At 51.3% G+C, this 16,167-nt stretch overlaps 1 protein-coding gene across 1 annotated transcript in view; it reads right to left on the reverse strand.

The window, feature by feature from the left end:
• The window catches only part of LOC147698473 (mitochondrial ornithine transporter 1-like), a 161,445-nt gene extending 145,860 nt beyond the window's left edge, over positions 1-15,585 (reverse strand). Inside the window, exon 1 of the mRNA XM_086935053.1 lies at positions 15,487-15,585. The gene's annotated coding sequence lies outside the window, so the exon portion shown is untranslated. The remainder of the gene's footprint in view (positions 1-15,486) is intronic.
• Positions 15,586-16,167: the final 582 nt, after the last annotated feature.

Here is a 16,167-nt window from a genome sequence, read left to right on the forward strand (position 1 = left end):
TCTCTAACGCATATGTGGGGTGATCTGCTGCTGCTGCAACCACTCATTGATCGGAGCAAGGTGCTCCGCCCAATAATACGCCTCCAAGTTAGGAAGGGAAATCCCTCTGCTGTATTGGTGACGCTGTAGCGTGGACAGATTTTCTATAAAGAACAAGGGAACTCACTAGGTAACCAAGGACCTGGGGTATCAGTTAAGCTAAAGACAAACGTAGGTTAATGTTCGGAAGGTTCACGGAATCTGATCCACGGCGCGATCGAGCACCGGGTCGATTGAACCGAAGTTCCATTGTGAACTCCAGGCTACCAACTGCGGATCAAGATACCCCTGATCCGTCCATAGTTTAACTCAAGCTTCTATCACCGTACCCCTTCCATGAACCTTCCGAACATTAACCTACGTTTGTATTGGGAGGAATACCTAACCCCCCAAGTAGGTACCGCCGGAACTTATTCTGCTACAGGCTTGGCAGCTTCCAACCCCCACCTTAACTGTCTTCCTATCCCGAGGCTCTCTACATTCAGGCTATACAATGGATGTCCTGATGATGATCCATTATCAATAATTGGATCGAAACGCCGTCGACACTATATGTGGGCTAAACAATAAGTGTACTATTATGTGCCTAAAAAGTATATGTTTCCCGCATATTTGAAGCAAATGTATTTTAAACTTTCTCTTTGCTCATGCCTTTCAAATGCCTGAAATACCCCAGTATGTCTTGATTGTTGTGTAGCATCGTGGATGCAGGACTGTGCCCCACTGCTTTATTGTTGGTTCGTCTTATTAAGCATAATCACAAATATTGAATAAATCTCAAAGTCCGGCTGGACTTTTTTTTTCATTATAGTGCTGATTGTGGCCCATAATTACTTTTTCATTTATATCTTCCCTTGTCAAGGACCTTTGTCTTTAGCGTAGCGTGGACAGAGCCACCCTCGGCTGTTTCCCTAACCACAGGAAGGCCCAAAGATCCGCATGGAGTTTGTTCATAGTTTTTGCTGGCAGCGGGTAGTACTCGTTCTGGAGCGCGTACAGAAACTTCGGGAGGATAGTCATTTTGTAGATCGCCGCTCGGCCCAATAGGATGAGCGGGAGCTGTCGCCACCTGTTCATCTCTGTCGTTGCGCAGTCCATAACTCGGGCAATATTTTTGGTAAAGGATAGTCCCCTGTCTAGAGTGATGAATACTCCCAAGTATTGAAAGCCCTCCTTGGTATGTATGAGTAGCCTCGGTAGGCACTCCCCCCACTCCAAACCTTGCGGGTCATAGAGGACTGATTTGTGCCAATTAATGGTGTGGCCTGCCCTAGCACCAAAGCCATCCAGCTCCCTGAACAATTCCGGAATTGTCGTGTCTGGTTCGGTTACAAACAATAACACGTCGTCGGCGCTACGCTAAAGACAAAGGTCCTTGACAAGGGAAGATATAAATGAAAAAGTAATTATGGGCCACAATCAGCACTATAATGAAAAAAAAAGTCCAGCCGGACTTTCTCCTGTGTAGAGTCGGAGTCCCCCCAGGAGAAACCCCGAATCCTGTGGTTTTGTCTAACCTTTATTGCTAGAATTTCAATAGTGAGAGTGAATAGAATGGGGGATAGCGGGCAGCCCTGGCGCGTTCCCCTGCCTAATTAAAATTCGCGGGACAACCTCCCGTTGACCTGTACTCGCGCCCTCGGGGCTGAGTAGAGGAGCCGGACCCATTTCTGAAACTTAGGGCCAAACCCAAACCTCTCCAGCGTCGCCATCAGGAAAGGCCAGTGTACCGCGTTGAAGGCCTTCTCCGCGTCCAGGGAGAGGAACCAGTGGGGCTCACTTCTCCCCTTAACCTCCTGCAGCCAATTATGTGTGCGGCGGAGGTTCAACTTGGTCGCCCTGTCCGGGAGGAACCCTGACTGGTCCATATGTACGAGGTCCGTTATTACCGACCTCAGACGTTTAGCTAGAATAGTGGCCAAGATCTTTATCTCCATATTGAGGAGGGAAATGGGGCGGTAGGAGGCACATTCGTCCCTGGGCTTGCCCTCCTTGTATATCGGGACGATTGTGGCCAAGGCGAGATCCGGCGGCAGGCTCTCCGCCTGGTATGCCTCCAAGAATAGGGTTTTTAAATGACGCTGCAGTAGGTCAGTAGCCCGTTTGAAAACTCTGCCGGAAAGCCATTCGGCCCCGGGGTCTTCCCTGGCTTCAGCGAGGCTATGGCATCAGATATATCCTCCAGTGTCACCTCCGCCTCCAAAGCCGCGCTGGCCTCGGAGGACAGAGTCGGTATCTCCATGTCGCCTATGTACTGCTGCGCGTCCTCACCCGTACCCAGATCCCTGGCCCCATAAAAGCTCTCATAGTATGTCGCAAAGGAGTCCGCTATAGCCTCGTCTGTGTGCACCTGTCTGCCTTCCGTCAACGTGATCCGATCCACCCACCTCGCCGCCCTTTCTTTCCTTCCCAGCCATGCCAGGAGTTTGCGGACTTATCTCCCACGTCATACAACCGGTGGAGAGTTGCCAACGCCTGAGTACATGCCTCATCAGTAACCATCTCCCTGTAGTGTCTTTGTGCATCTAACAGTTTTCTAAGTAGTACGTCCTCCTTCCGTTGCTGGTATTCCGCCTATAGGGCCAGGATAGATGTCTCCGCACTAGCTACCTCGGTCTGCTGCGTTCGCCGCACCTCTCCCAACCTGCTCTGTATTCGATCCCTCAGGACCGGCTTCATCACCTCCCAGAAGGTGATCCCTGAGTCAACCGTACCTTCATTTTCGGCCACGTAGACCCTAATGTCAGCTCTGATGCCCCGCAGTATTTCCGGTGTTTGGAGTTCCCAGGCCACTAGGCGCCATTCAGCCCCCCTCCCTCCTCTCTCCCGCCCCAACTGTGCATACAGCGGAGAGTGGTCTGAGAGTCCCCTCGCTTTATAGTCCGCTGTGTCGCTCGATGTAAGATTCTGTCTGGACATGCATATATAGTCTATTCTTGAAAAGACCCTGTGGGCCCTTGAGTAAAAGGAGTAGGCCTCCTGTGTAGGATGGAGCCACCTCCAGATATCAGTGAGTCCTATGACATTCATCTGTCGTGCTAAGGCCGAACTTGTCCCCATTGCACGTTTTGTCCCTGACCGATCCCGTGTTTCGCACATAACATTGTTAAAATCCCCCCCCACTATTTGTATTGTGTCTGCTGTATCAATGAGTATAGAGGTGATCGCTTTGAGGGTGCGTGCCTGCAGCTTTGGTGGGGCATACACCGAAATAATCGTGTACCTACGCCTCTTCCAGGTCCCTTGCACTCCTGCGTAGGTCCCCTGTGGGTCCAGCCAGGTACGGGTGATAGTGAATGGTGCCGTTTTTTTAATGAGGATCGCCACCCCCCTGGAATCTGTCGTGTACCCTGCAGGCGCTAGCACTACATGGCGGCCTCTCGCTATAAACGCGCACTTATTGCCTCTGAGATGAGTCTCCTGTAAAAGGATGATATCTGGCGCTACTCTCTTGAGGTAAGCGTTCACCAGGCCCCTCTTGATCTTTGACCCAAGGCCATTTACATTCCACGTTAAGACAGTGACCCCTTTGTCACCCACTTGCGGGATGCCTAGTGTACTTGCCATTGTGTAGTCCGACACTTGTCCCAGGTGGGTCCCTGTAGTGGAAGTGTTACAAGGTGTGGCATGGTGTGTTGCTGCTGCTCCTCAACTGACCCTCCCCTCCCCCCCTTAACCCTCTTGGACCCCAACTGGAGGGAGTTCGAAAACCTTCCCCCCCTCCACCCCCCTCCCCACCTCCCTCCCCTTCCAGTCGCATCCCAACATGGGACCAAACTATCCACGGGAGAAGGCCTGTCGCCCTCCCACACATCCCACCCATCACAAACCAAAGAACTGTATAAACAACTCAAACAACATTAAAGGGCGCGTCAACTTGCGTGCTCCCATTGGCCGGGCTGCGATCTCACTGGTCCCTGAGCACCATCGTTCATGAGTGCGAGTCCTGTGTGTCCATAGTGGGCCCCTGTCCCGACGAGTCCTACTCCAGGTGTTGGATTTCTTTGACTAACGGGTGTACTGAGTCTCCAACGCCATCTTCCTCATCTCCTCCTGAGGCGCGGCCCTCTGATTCGTCCTCCTCATCCCCCTCTGAACGGATGCCATTCCGCAAGCAGCTAAACCTAGAGCCCGCTACCGAGTCGTTTCCAGGCGACGTCGATCTGCCCCCCCTCCTGTCACTGGCACCACGGGTCTGGTAAGGCGTTGCCGGCTTATGTTTCCTAGTCCTCCCAGTTCTCCTCCGCTGCGGTTTTGGAAGCTCCCATCGCGACCTTTCCCGCACAGATCTGTCCATTGCTTCCCGTCCGGCCGCCTCTCTGCTATTCAGGATAGGACGTTCTTCAAGCCATTGCCAAGCATCCTCTGGGTGGGAGAAGAAAATGGACTTGTCTTTGTATAGCACTTTGAGCTTTGCGGGAAAAAGGAGCATGTATGTAATGTTCAAGGATCTCAGTTTTGCCTTTACAGAATCAAAAAAGCGGCGGTGTTTTGACACTTCCTGACTGTAATCCGGGAAAATCATAATGGTTGTATTCTCCAAACGGATCTCTCCCAGCTTCCTGGCTTCTCGTAGGATCAAATCTCTATCTGCATAGTTCAGGAATGTCGCTATAACTGGCCGCGGTCTTGCCCCTTCAGGTGGTTTGGCCAGGAGCGCCCTGTGTGCCCTCTCAATAATGAAGCACGTGGAGAACTGTGCAGCCGGAAAGCTAGTCTTCAGCCATGCGTGGAGAAAGGAAGCCATGTTCTTCCCCTCAATTCCTTCCCTAAAGCCCACAAAGCGAAGGTTGTTGCGCCTCGATCTATTTTCCGCATCGTCCACCTTCCATTGCAAGTGACGGTGGGAGGCCTGCAGCTCCGCCATGTCTTTCTTCAGGGCCGTTATTGATGCATCGTTTTCAGTGACTCTTGTTTCGGCCGCTGCCACCCTGTCCATCAGGTTCCGAAAGTCCTGTCGCAGAAGTGTTATCTCGGATCCCACTTTTCCTATCTTCACCTCCAGGGCCGCCCGAGATTCCTGGATGTCACTCCTGGATGGCCGCCAGCAACATTGCCGTTTCCGACTGTGCTCCGGATAGCTCCGGCCGCTGCTCCACGGCCTGTCTTGGCGCCGCAAAGTTGTCCATGGGGCCCTGCTTAGTGGATTTAGGCACCGGGTCTCTTTTCCCCATGACTGCCCTCGTCCCGGGAGGAATCCCGCTGTGGGTTGCTTGCCACCAACTTCTGAAAAGTTCAAGCCGTGGGTGAGGCCAGTCCGGGGGTAGCCGCACTCCGTTCCGCCGCCCCGGGAGCCTTGGCGTTATGCGAGGTGATGTCTCTCTGAGTCACCTCACCGCGGGGCCCCACCTCGTGCCTCCCCTCAGTTACGTGGTCTCTTACCCGAGGCTTCGCACCGTGGGCTCCGTCGTAGCTGCCCCTTCCCGTTCCGCAGTTACCTCCTCTCCCAATCACCGGCCACCCAAGTACTTCAAAATCCGTCCTTCCCGCTGGTCCTGCGGGCGTTTCCCAGGCCAAGGGCCCATCTGCCAGTTGCGTTCCGCCAGCAGGGGGCACGGGTGAGAGGGTGTGAGGCTGGTAGAGCCGGAGGGTGAAATCAAAGGCCCCAACTCGCCGGCCTCCACTATTGCTGTGCGTCTCCCCGGGCTGTCTCCAGTCACCTCCGCCACACCTATCCCGGATACCCACGCTCCACTGTTACCGGTAGTCACTTCCTCCACCTGCGGGCCACACCACCTCTCCTCCGCATTCAGCTCCCGTCGTCTCCCCGCCTTGCCTCACCGTGGGGACGACAGCAGATTGCCTCCTCCTCTCGTTACTGGGTATCGCCTGGCAAAAGGCGGCCCGACTCCAGCAACTCCCTGTTCTTCCTCCAGGCTCCCCAGCCGCTGTCGCACCGGACCTCCCGGCGGGGCCGCTCCCAGCAGTATCTCCTCTCGCTATTGTCTTCTGCCTTGTGCTGCGGGTGTCCCCAGACCAAAGCGCCCGCTGCCAGGACAGCGCTCCGTTTGTGGAGGACTGGGGAGGGGGGGGGGGGGGGCGTGGGGCGAGGCGGGCAAAGCCGGAGGACTAAATCAATGTTTCTCACCGGTCGGCCCCCGCCGCTGCAGTACGCCCCCCCGGGCTCTCCTCATCCGCCGCCGCCACACCAGTGCAGCCTCCTCAGGCAAACGCGAGCTTCCCCGCCTCCCGTGCTTCGCGGTCTACGTCAGTTGCCGCCTCTGCCCACGGGCAACACCACCGCTCCTCCGCTCCGCTCCACCACCGTCTCCCCGCCTCACCTCAGTGCTGGGACGGCTGCACACCGCCTCTGCCTCCCGTTACCGGGTATGAATTCTGCCGGCCGCCATCTTGGTAAAGGCGGCCGGACCTCTGCTGCACCTCCGGACCCCACCCGGGCACTCCAATCGCGTTCACACCGTACCGCTGGTCGGGTCTGGACGATGTATTGCCCCCGATTGCAGAGTACTGCTTCTTCTGGGCTGCGGAGGTGCTCCTCTGTGTCTCCGCATCAGGCTTATGTCGCGGCCGCCATTTTGAGCCCACAGGGTTCTCCAAACTCGGCTGTGTTTCCTTCAGTTTTCGGGCAGTCCCAGCGTGATTCCGCCGTCCCAGTGTGCTCCCCAGCTGTCGGCAGATCTCGGGCTCAGCTGGGCGAAGTGCATGCTCTCTGGGGTTGTAGTAATCGTCGGATTTCGAAGCAGCTCAGGCGGAGCTCCGGAAAGGCACGTCCTAGCCGGCCATGCTGCTGGCCACGCCCTCCGTGAGGTTATGATTTCTAAGAGATGATTAACACATTTGGATATTGAGCCAGGAGGTCTATATACCAGGGCTACTCTCCCAAATGCGACTTTGTTAAGCTTAACATTAATGATCATAATTTCGAGCATAGGGTTGGAAAAAGACTCTAGCTTAGTGATCTCAAAGGGGGCTTTAGCTGCTTCTGCGATGCCTCCTCCTCGGTTACCTTCCCTATCCAACCTAATCAGGTGATATTCCAGGGGGAAGGCAATAGTTATATCAGGCTCGGCTCGGCTGTGGAGCCATGGTTCAGTAAAGAAACAAATATCAGTTTTTTCAGTCTCTAAGAGGCTCCACAGCTCAAGCATGTTTTGGTATCGATCTAGTATTAAGATAAAGAGCGGAAAGGAGTTTGACTTCCATTTTAGTGTTAGAAATCGACCTTTCATGGGAATTAACCTCAGATACATTTTTTCGACTAGGTTTTAAGCATTGATGTGAAGGGAAGGTTTGAGAGTTCACTCGAGAATGAGAACGGCGCGCGACGAACCCCGAGCTGTTCTTCAGACTCCAATGCTACAAAAGTGTTCCGGGTGTTTAAGGAGATTAACTCCTGTCTGGTGTAGCGTAACATAGTGAAAACAACCAGCCTACCCTAGAAATTTAACCAGGGGCTCGGGCGGCGGGCGGCGTCCAGGCGGGGACGGGCGCAGACGGGCTTGCCTTTGGCATGCCGCCGGTGCGCCGCAGCGCGCGTCCGCGTGTGTCCGCACTGGGGAGGGGATTAAGTAGGGAGGAAGGTGAGTTCAGCACCGATGGCACTGCCCAATGTGGATCTGCTTCCTGTCCCTCCATACAACCGGCACAAGCTTTGACGGACCGGGGACCCAGCAGGGGGAAGGATGTTCACAGGTAGGCTGACAGAGTTTTTCAATCAGAGTGCACGGTGAAACACAATTAGCGAAAAATTAACAACAAAGTGTTAAAAAATAAATTTTTTAAAAGCGAACTTCAGTAAAAACAGTAAAAACAGTCCCTACTGTACCTGTTGTACCTTACAAACAAACTCAATACAGCGGGATGCTCCCGACCGATGAGAAGCACCAATGCACTCCTCCTTACCCCCCGGCTGTTTAAAAAGAAAACCACCCAATCTCGCTCATTCTCCGGGAACGCCCCGGACATCTGGAATGCACTCCCTAGGGACCTGCGTTGTAACCCCTCCTACCTCAGCTTTAAAAAAGGCCTAAAACATCACCTTCTCAACAAATATTGGGGTCCATAACCTCTCCTCTGACTTTACTTTCTGCTTCCCCTGCATTGGTTATCCTTTTGTTTTCTTCCTGGTTCTCACTTCGCTCCCCCTTTTTTATATACCACCCTGTTTACTCTCATCCCCCCCTTTATTCCCCACCCCGTCTCCTACCATTACCCCCTTTCTCTATCTTTATTCTTTCTCCGTCAATACTCTCTTCTACCCTAAATTGTCTCACCCATCTATAATATTTAATTGTTCATTACCCGCTAATCCGCCCAGAATTTGTGCCCCCCTTTACTTAATTGTGAGCTGTACCTGCGTGTTTTTGTTACCTTGTAAAATCGCTCTTCTTGATGACCTCTACTCATGTAGATTGCTTTTTGTCCCTTTTTAACTCAATGTATGTTGTACTTGCTTGTTTGTGTTTTTCCATGAACAACTGTTTTTCTAGGACTGCTTCTGCTCATGTAAAGCGCTCTGATGCCCCCAGGTCTAGCAAGCGCTATTAAAAACCTTTCAATAAATAAATACATAAATAAAGTAAAGCAATGGAATAAAGGGCAATTGTCGACATGTACTGTGTAGCATGGACACCTCCACACAATAATTTAGATCATAGGAAGGAGCCTGCTACACCTCTCTCACATAGTCCTACAAAACTATACACAACAAGCACTCATGCAACACACAAGCTCTTTGATCAATATAGCGCTAGTCCTATTGCATTTTTAGCAGTTGTTTTCAGAGCTCTTACCAGCAATGAGTACCTTTTGTGGATATTCCAAGATCCGGAGGCAAATAAAAAAATTAACTGGGCTTTGTTGGTGACCTGATGATAGTAGGCCCAAACAGCGCTTTAAGTGGGATGAAAAAACTGGGGGGTGGGGGGTGGGGGGTTCGCTTAACGGGGCGTGGCCACTGTAATTAAGGGCTTGACTTAAAACACCTAAGCTAAAAATCTGTGCTAAGCATAGTGTGCCGGCCCCACTTGAATTTTGCAGTTTCTGTCATTGCATCTAGATATACGATGCAACAAGTAACAGCATACCTACAAGAAGTCAGGACTATTGTCTTTGTCAATGGATGTTAGTTGCATAAGATAAATAAGCAGTAACTATAGCTTGTATATAATATTGAAAAAGCTTCCACTTTAAGCCCTGGTGACACCACAACAATGTTGCTGTTCCTGAGTTTCATAAAGAGAAGGGAAATCCATAGAAAAAATGACTCTCTTTAAAGGATTTCCCTTCCCCTACAAAGCTCACTTTGCATGACGTCATGCCGTAACTTCTCCACTAGTAAGAAGTGAGCAGTGCACGCGTGCATCGATGTGCCTGCTGTCACTGCAGTCTGGAATAAATTGGCCCGCCTGTGCCAGGTGTAGCGGTCTAGTGTTCTGTCCCCTCTTTACGGAGCCCCAGAAGCGCCACCACACAATGTAACACTCTCTGGACAGGAGTGGCCAGAGAGCATAAATAAATGGTCCGGGGTCGCTCGTGGCTTCTGGTCCGCACTAGTGAGCCAGAGTGTGATTGTCCTTGATTTGCATGTGCTGTTGCCCACATGGCACACCCTTACCTGTGAGCCCCCCCCCCCTCACAACGCTACACTGGCGACGAGGGTGGGATGTAGCGGATCGTGTCACGGAGAAGCTGCGCACTCCACGAAAGAAGTGAGAAGCACTCGCTGTGCTGACCGACGGTAGCAGCAATATGAGCAGAGAAGAACCGAGCCCAGCAGCGAATACATGGTGAGCAGCGTGCCACGTGACACAACGCACAGTAGCTGCTCGAACTTGAAGTACCTGCACATGCTAGCGAGGATTCTGCAGCACCTCCCCGAGCGTCCTGTACTGCCGGAATGAGTGAGCGCATGCGCAGAAGCTCCAGCGGCCCAGCAGAGCCTCATTAACACCTTGGCTGCTAGGTGTTTTCCCCTCCTGTGCTGATATTTCATTATTCCTTTGCTTTCATGACGAGCTCAACTCGTCATCAGCACAGCTCAACTGTGCATCATGACGACCTGAGCTCGTCATCAGCATCGAAAGGGTTAAGCACGGAAGGGAGCGTGCAAGGACACAGAGCAGCTGGCACACTGCCACGCAGCCAAAGGAAAAGAACAGCAAACAAACACACAAGCCACTCAGCGCTCACCTGACAGCATCGGCTGTAATCAGAGGAAGCCTATGCGAACAAACATTGGCAAGTGCAATAAAATCAGGGCCCAAAATAACAACAAGCATTGGCAAAGCCAACAAACAAGCACTGGCAAAGACAACATAAACTCAGCACAAGACCAAAGAAACATCAACGAGAAGGCTATCGCCACAAGAGAAGTACACAATGTCAAACCAAGCGGCCCCAACAGATTATCAGGCCGTGGCCCTGCCTGCGCCACCACCTCCAGTACACTGCCAGATTCACACACTTCCTATGTTCAGCGAACTAATTGACCCAGCCACCGCGTCACCAAGATGGAATGTGTGGGTTTGCCGCCTCGACAATTACTTCGTAGCAACGAGGGAGACAGACGGAGCTGTCAAAAGATCACTGCTTTTACATTTAGCTGGAGACGAAATATACAAACTATTTGCGCATCTCCCGAACACTGGCGCGCCCACAGACTATGATGCTGTGGTCAGAGCGCTAAATGCCCATTTTGGCCCCTCAGCTTAACCCTCACTAAGAGCGGTTCAAACTCAGACAAGCCAGGCAAAGAGAGGGAGAATCCATGGACGCTTATCATGCACGCCTCAGAGAGCTAGCAAGCAAATGCACTGAGGACGATCAGACCAAAGAGGTGATGGCACAACTTATCCAAGGCTGCCGCAACAAGACACTACGGACACTCATCCTTGGACAACCCCGCATCTCCTTAGAAGACATTTTGATCCTCGCTCGCTCACACGAAATATAGGACATCTGGGCAACTGCAATGGAAACCGCACTCAGCCAACAAACTGAGCAAACAGTTAGCGTCAAGACTGAGCGAGCTGATGCCATCCGCACACCATCTCGTGGTGGGCGAGGAAGGTGGCCCACCAAGACAACGCGACGGACACAGTGATGATACTGCGGGAGAGAAGAGCTCCTTCCAGATAGGCAAGGGGAAAGATGTGCACCAAGTGTGGCATCCCCAACCACTTCTCGAGCGTGTGTCGAGGAGGGTCGGAAGGTAGAGGCAACCCAGGGAGGAGGACGCCGACAGGAGCTGTAAGACATCTATCGCTAGAAGAACCCACCACTTCGCGAACAACAAGAACCTCCACTCGCCACAACCAGCGTCTGGATGACTCCTCCACGGAAGAAGACGAAGAATGCTACTTTGTATCATTTGCAGGTGACCTCAAAAAGAGACGACAACCACAACCCAAGTGCAACATTGATATTGATGGATCACCAGTAACCGGACTGATTGACACAGGAGCAACCGTTAACGTGATGGGGTCGCAACATTACAAAAAGCTGAACCCGAGACCACCACTCACCCCGTCCAAGATATGCATTCTGACGTACGGAAGCCAGAAACCGCTTCCCCTGAAAGGAATAATGATAGTCCAGGTGAAATCGGAGACCCGAGAAGTAACAACAACGTTCCATGTCGTTGATAGAGAAACAGATATATTAGTCGGAAGTCATACCCTCGAAGACCTCAATTTGATTGCATTTGCAAACGCAGTGAAACTCTTCCAAACCGACAATATTCTGGATTTATTTCCACAATTGTTTAAAGGACTAGGGAGCATAAGGAGACCACCCGTAAAACTGCATATAGATAAAGCACTGCAACCGGTTGCGCTAAGACACAGACGGATCCCTTTCCATCTCCGGCCACTAGTAGAGCAAGAACTCTTAAAGCTAGAACAATAAGGAGTGATCGAAAAGGTAACAGGCCCAACGCCTTGGGTATCCCCCATGGTAATCGCCGAAAAACCAAAGCATCCAGGGAAGATTCGAATCTGCATCGATATGAGAATGCCCAATCAAGCCATAAAACGAGAGAGACACCTAACGCCAACGGTTGAAGACATTCTGGCCGACCTCAATGGCTCACAATGGTTCTCGAAGTTAGACCTAAATGCTGGCTATCACCAGCTGAAACTAGCAGAAGAAAGCAGGTACATTACTACATTTTTGACCCACCTGGTTCTTCGTCGGTACAAGAGACTGAACTTTGGGATATCTTCGGCAGCGGAGATATTCCAGAACGCTGTGAGAGAGATTCTGTCAGGCCTCCAAGGCGTCCTTAACGTAAGCGGCGATATTCTCATTCACTCTAAAACAATTGAAGACCACCACCAATGACTCCGAGCCACTCTCTAGCGGCTGGCAGAACATGGCATGACCCTTCACAAGGAAAAATGCCAATTCTTCCGCAAAACAATTGATTTCTTTGGATACGTGTTTAGCTCAGAGGGTGTCAAAGTAGACCCCAGAAAGTCCCAAGCGATTCAACTCGCTCCTGCCCCAACCAGTGCTTCTGAAGTAAGAAGTTTTCTAGGAATGGCAACATACTGCGGACGATTTATCCCAAACCTAGCCACAATTGAAGAACCATTGCGAAATCTCACTAAGAAAGAAACCTCCTGGAAATGGACCCCCGAAGAAGACAAAGCTTTCAAGCAAGTAAAATCAGCTCTATTAGATAATACAACCATGGCATACTTTGACACCACTCGCCCCACAGAGTTGCCAGTAGATGCCAGCCCGGTAGGCCTAGGAGCTTTGCTCACCCAAGAGACTGAACCAGGGACCTGGGTCCCGTTAGCTTTTGCAAGTAAAGAACTCACAGCAACAGAGGCCAGGTACTCACAAATAGAGCGAGAATCACTGGCTATCAAATGGGCATGCAACCATTTTCATTTATACGTGAGCATCACCCATTCCGAGTAATAACAGACCACCAACCTCTTCTTCCTTTGTACAAGGGAACGGCGCCTCACCCACCTCCCAGGATCGAAAGGTGGGCCATCCAGCTGCAACATTACCAGATGGAACTAATATATCGACCAGTTGCAAAGAACCCTGCTGACTTCCTGGCTCGCCACCCAGCGGTCACAGCCGAGGCGGACGTTGATCAAGAGTCAAGAACAGAGAAGTTTGTCAACATGATCTCCCAGTAATCATGCCCGCGAGCTCTTTCGATAGACAAAATAAAAACACACATGGACACTGATGTGATCCTCAAGCGAAGCTCTAAAACAAGGATCGTGGGAAGGCTTACTCAAGAATATCCAAGGGTGGAATGAGCCCGACAGGACACGCTTAGGGAAATTCTGGAAGATTCGAGATGAACTCAGCGCCGCGGAGAATGGAGTTATCCTGAGAGGTTCAAGAATCGTGATACCGCAAAGCCTACAAGAACAAGCAACAATTCTCGCACATGAAGGTCATCAAGGCACTGGGAGAATGAAGTCAAGGATGAGGGAAAAAATATGGTTTCCGTGACTGGAAGACAGCGTGGACACCGTTGTGCGCAACTGCATAGCCTGCCAACTCACTGGCAACTCCGAAGCCCCAGCACCAGTGATTACGGAAGATCCAGCACCATCGCCATGGTCGTGGGTAAGCCTTGATTTCGGAAGTTTCCCCGACGGGAGAGTAACAGCGGTCCTTATCGATAGTTACACCAAGTATCCCATTGCAGAAGTATTGCCATCTACAGCATTCGCAACGTACAACCTGTTTGGAAAAATCATTTGCCCTATTCAGCCTGCCTCTTGTCCTCCAGACGGACAATGGACCTCCGTTCCAAGGCAGTGAGTTCAAAGATTTTCTGAAAAGACTGGGTATAAAGCATCACTGAATTACTCCACAGTGGCCCAAGCCAATGGAGTAGCTGAGCGATTTATGCACACCACCAACAAGATATTGCGCATAGCAACAGCTGAGCAAAAGGATCCGGAAGTTGCTCTCCAACAATTCTTAAGAGAGTAAAGAAGCACGCCGCAGTATACGATGCAACGATCTCCATGGTCGCTGATGCTGACGGGACCTCGGCGCGACATGCTACCTATTGCTGACAACTGGACCCCTGAGCCATACGACCCGGCAGGCACCCAAACACGGAGACAGATAACCAACGACAAGGCAAGTTGTCGACGAAGGGGGCGAACCCGCGTGTTGACTCCAGGGTGCTCATTGCTAATACAAAACCGGCGGAGTGGAGGAAAATTCTGCACTCCTTATGAGCCGGGGCTGTGGACCGGAAGATCAATAAAAGGGACTGCCATCAACGTGGAACGAGATGGGGAAGTGATAACAAGAAACATATCATGGTTTAAGAAAGTCCCATCACCGATCAGGACACAGCAAGCTCCAGAACAAGCACTGAGCATGGAACCACAGCCAGACGTCACAGAAGACAACTTTGGCGAAAACTCAGCTCAAAGTCCCATGAGGCCATCGCCATCTAGAACCCTCAGCCCCGAGAGTGTCACTAATGACGGAGGATCCGTGAGTCCCAGACGAGAACGGGAGAGCCGCCAGAATCCATACAATCTCAGACCAAATCCCAGGCCCAGCCGGAGACTTGCAGACTTTGCATGCTAAGAACTTTTAGTGTTGGCTGAAAAGACTAACTTGGGAAGGTATGTAGCGGTCTAGTGTTCTGTCCCCTCTGGACGGAGCCCCGGAAGCAGCACCACACAATGGAGCAATCTTCGGCCAGGCGTGGCCAGAGCATAAATAAATGGGCCAGGGTCGCTCGTGGCTTCCGGTCCGCACTAGTGAGCCAGAGTGTGGTTGTCCCTGATATGCATGTGCTGTTGCCCACATAACACACCCTTATCTGTGAGCCCCCCCTCACAACGCTATACCAGGGTACAAAACTGAGCCCAATAGACACTCGTTTCTAGGCCCCCTTTAAAAAACTGCCGGTAAGCACCGTTGAGACCCGGCCCAATTAAAGTCCTGGCCCCGAAGGACTGGAGAATGAGAGCACACAGAGCTATTATCATTTTTCATTTGTTGCTTCATAACAAACAAAGGACATTATGCTGCCCTTGAGATACTTTAAGTGTCCATGCCATGAATAGTGCCTAATTTGTTTAAGTCTAGGAAAACATTTTATATCATATTTCTTTTTTATATCATGAGTGAGATTAAAAGAATATAAACTTTGCACCAAAGGCAAAGGTAAATCTTTTTTTTCCCGGCAGTTTTATATTGTGTAAACTCGTCCTGAAGGTATTGGAGGTGTTTACACGAGTTGAAAGATATTGAGCCGACACAGAGACTCAAACCTGTTTCCCCAGTTCTAAAGTCAGCAGTTCAGGCCCGAACACATCCTCTCTTATATTTTAATAGTAGAAACACAGGGAGATACAGTGATTAGAACTCTGTGTGAGTATAGTTCTCTTTTCTAATGTACATTTCTATTCATATATTATTTGCATGAAACAACAGAGGTGACAAATATGTAGGTTTTAGTGAAACATGTTGCCTTACTTTAACTGCTGGCCCATGAGATTAACTGCTTCATGCTGGTGCAGCCTGAATTAGGCCCCGAGGCGAACATCCAATACAATCGGCGGCTGTTGGTTGTTATAGCAGGAGCTCCGTAGCTGTCCCTTCCATCGTGACACAAGACTGGGTGGATTTTGACGTCACACTGTGTATGCGCGGCCAGCTAACTCCGTGAGGCACGATCATACCAAAATCACACCAGACAAACAAGAGGAAGGGCCAGACAACACTCACCAAGAGGCAGAGTGTGCCTCAGCACTGCTCGTACTCTACAATCAGCCGTCAGGAAATGCAACCACGCCGCACCTATTCCCTCACTCAAGAGGCAGAGTGCCTCGGCGCTGCTCCGTACTCTACAATCAGGCGTCAGGAAATGCAACCAAACGCCGCATCCATTCCCTCACTCAAGAGACAGAGTGCCTCGGCGCTGCTCCGTACTCTACAATCAGCCATCAGGAAATGTAAGCAAATGCCGCACCTATTCCCTCACTCAAGAGGCAGAGTGCCTCAGCGCTGCTCCACACTCTACAATCAGCCATCGGGAAATGCAACCAAACGCCGCACCCATTCCCTCAATCAAGAGGCAGAGTGCCTCAGCGCTGCTCCACACTCTACAATCAGCCATCGGGAAATGCAACCAAACGCTGCACCCATTCCCTCACT

Source organism: Lissotriton vulgaris, chromosome 8 (genome assembly GCF_964263255.1).
Source record: "Lissotriton vulgaris chromosome 8, aLisVul1.2, whole genome shotgun sequence".
NCBI lineage: Eukaryota > Metazoa > Chordata > Amphibia > Caudata > Salamandridae > Lissotriton > Lissotriton vulgaris.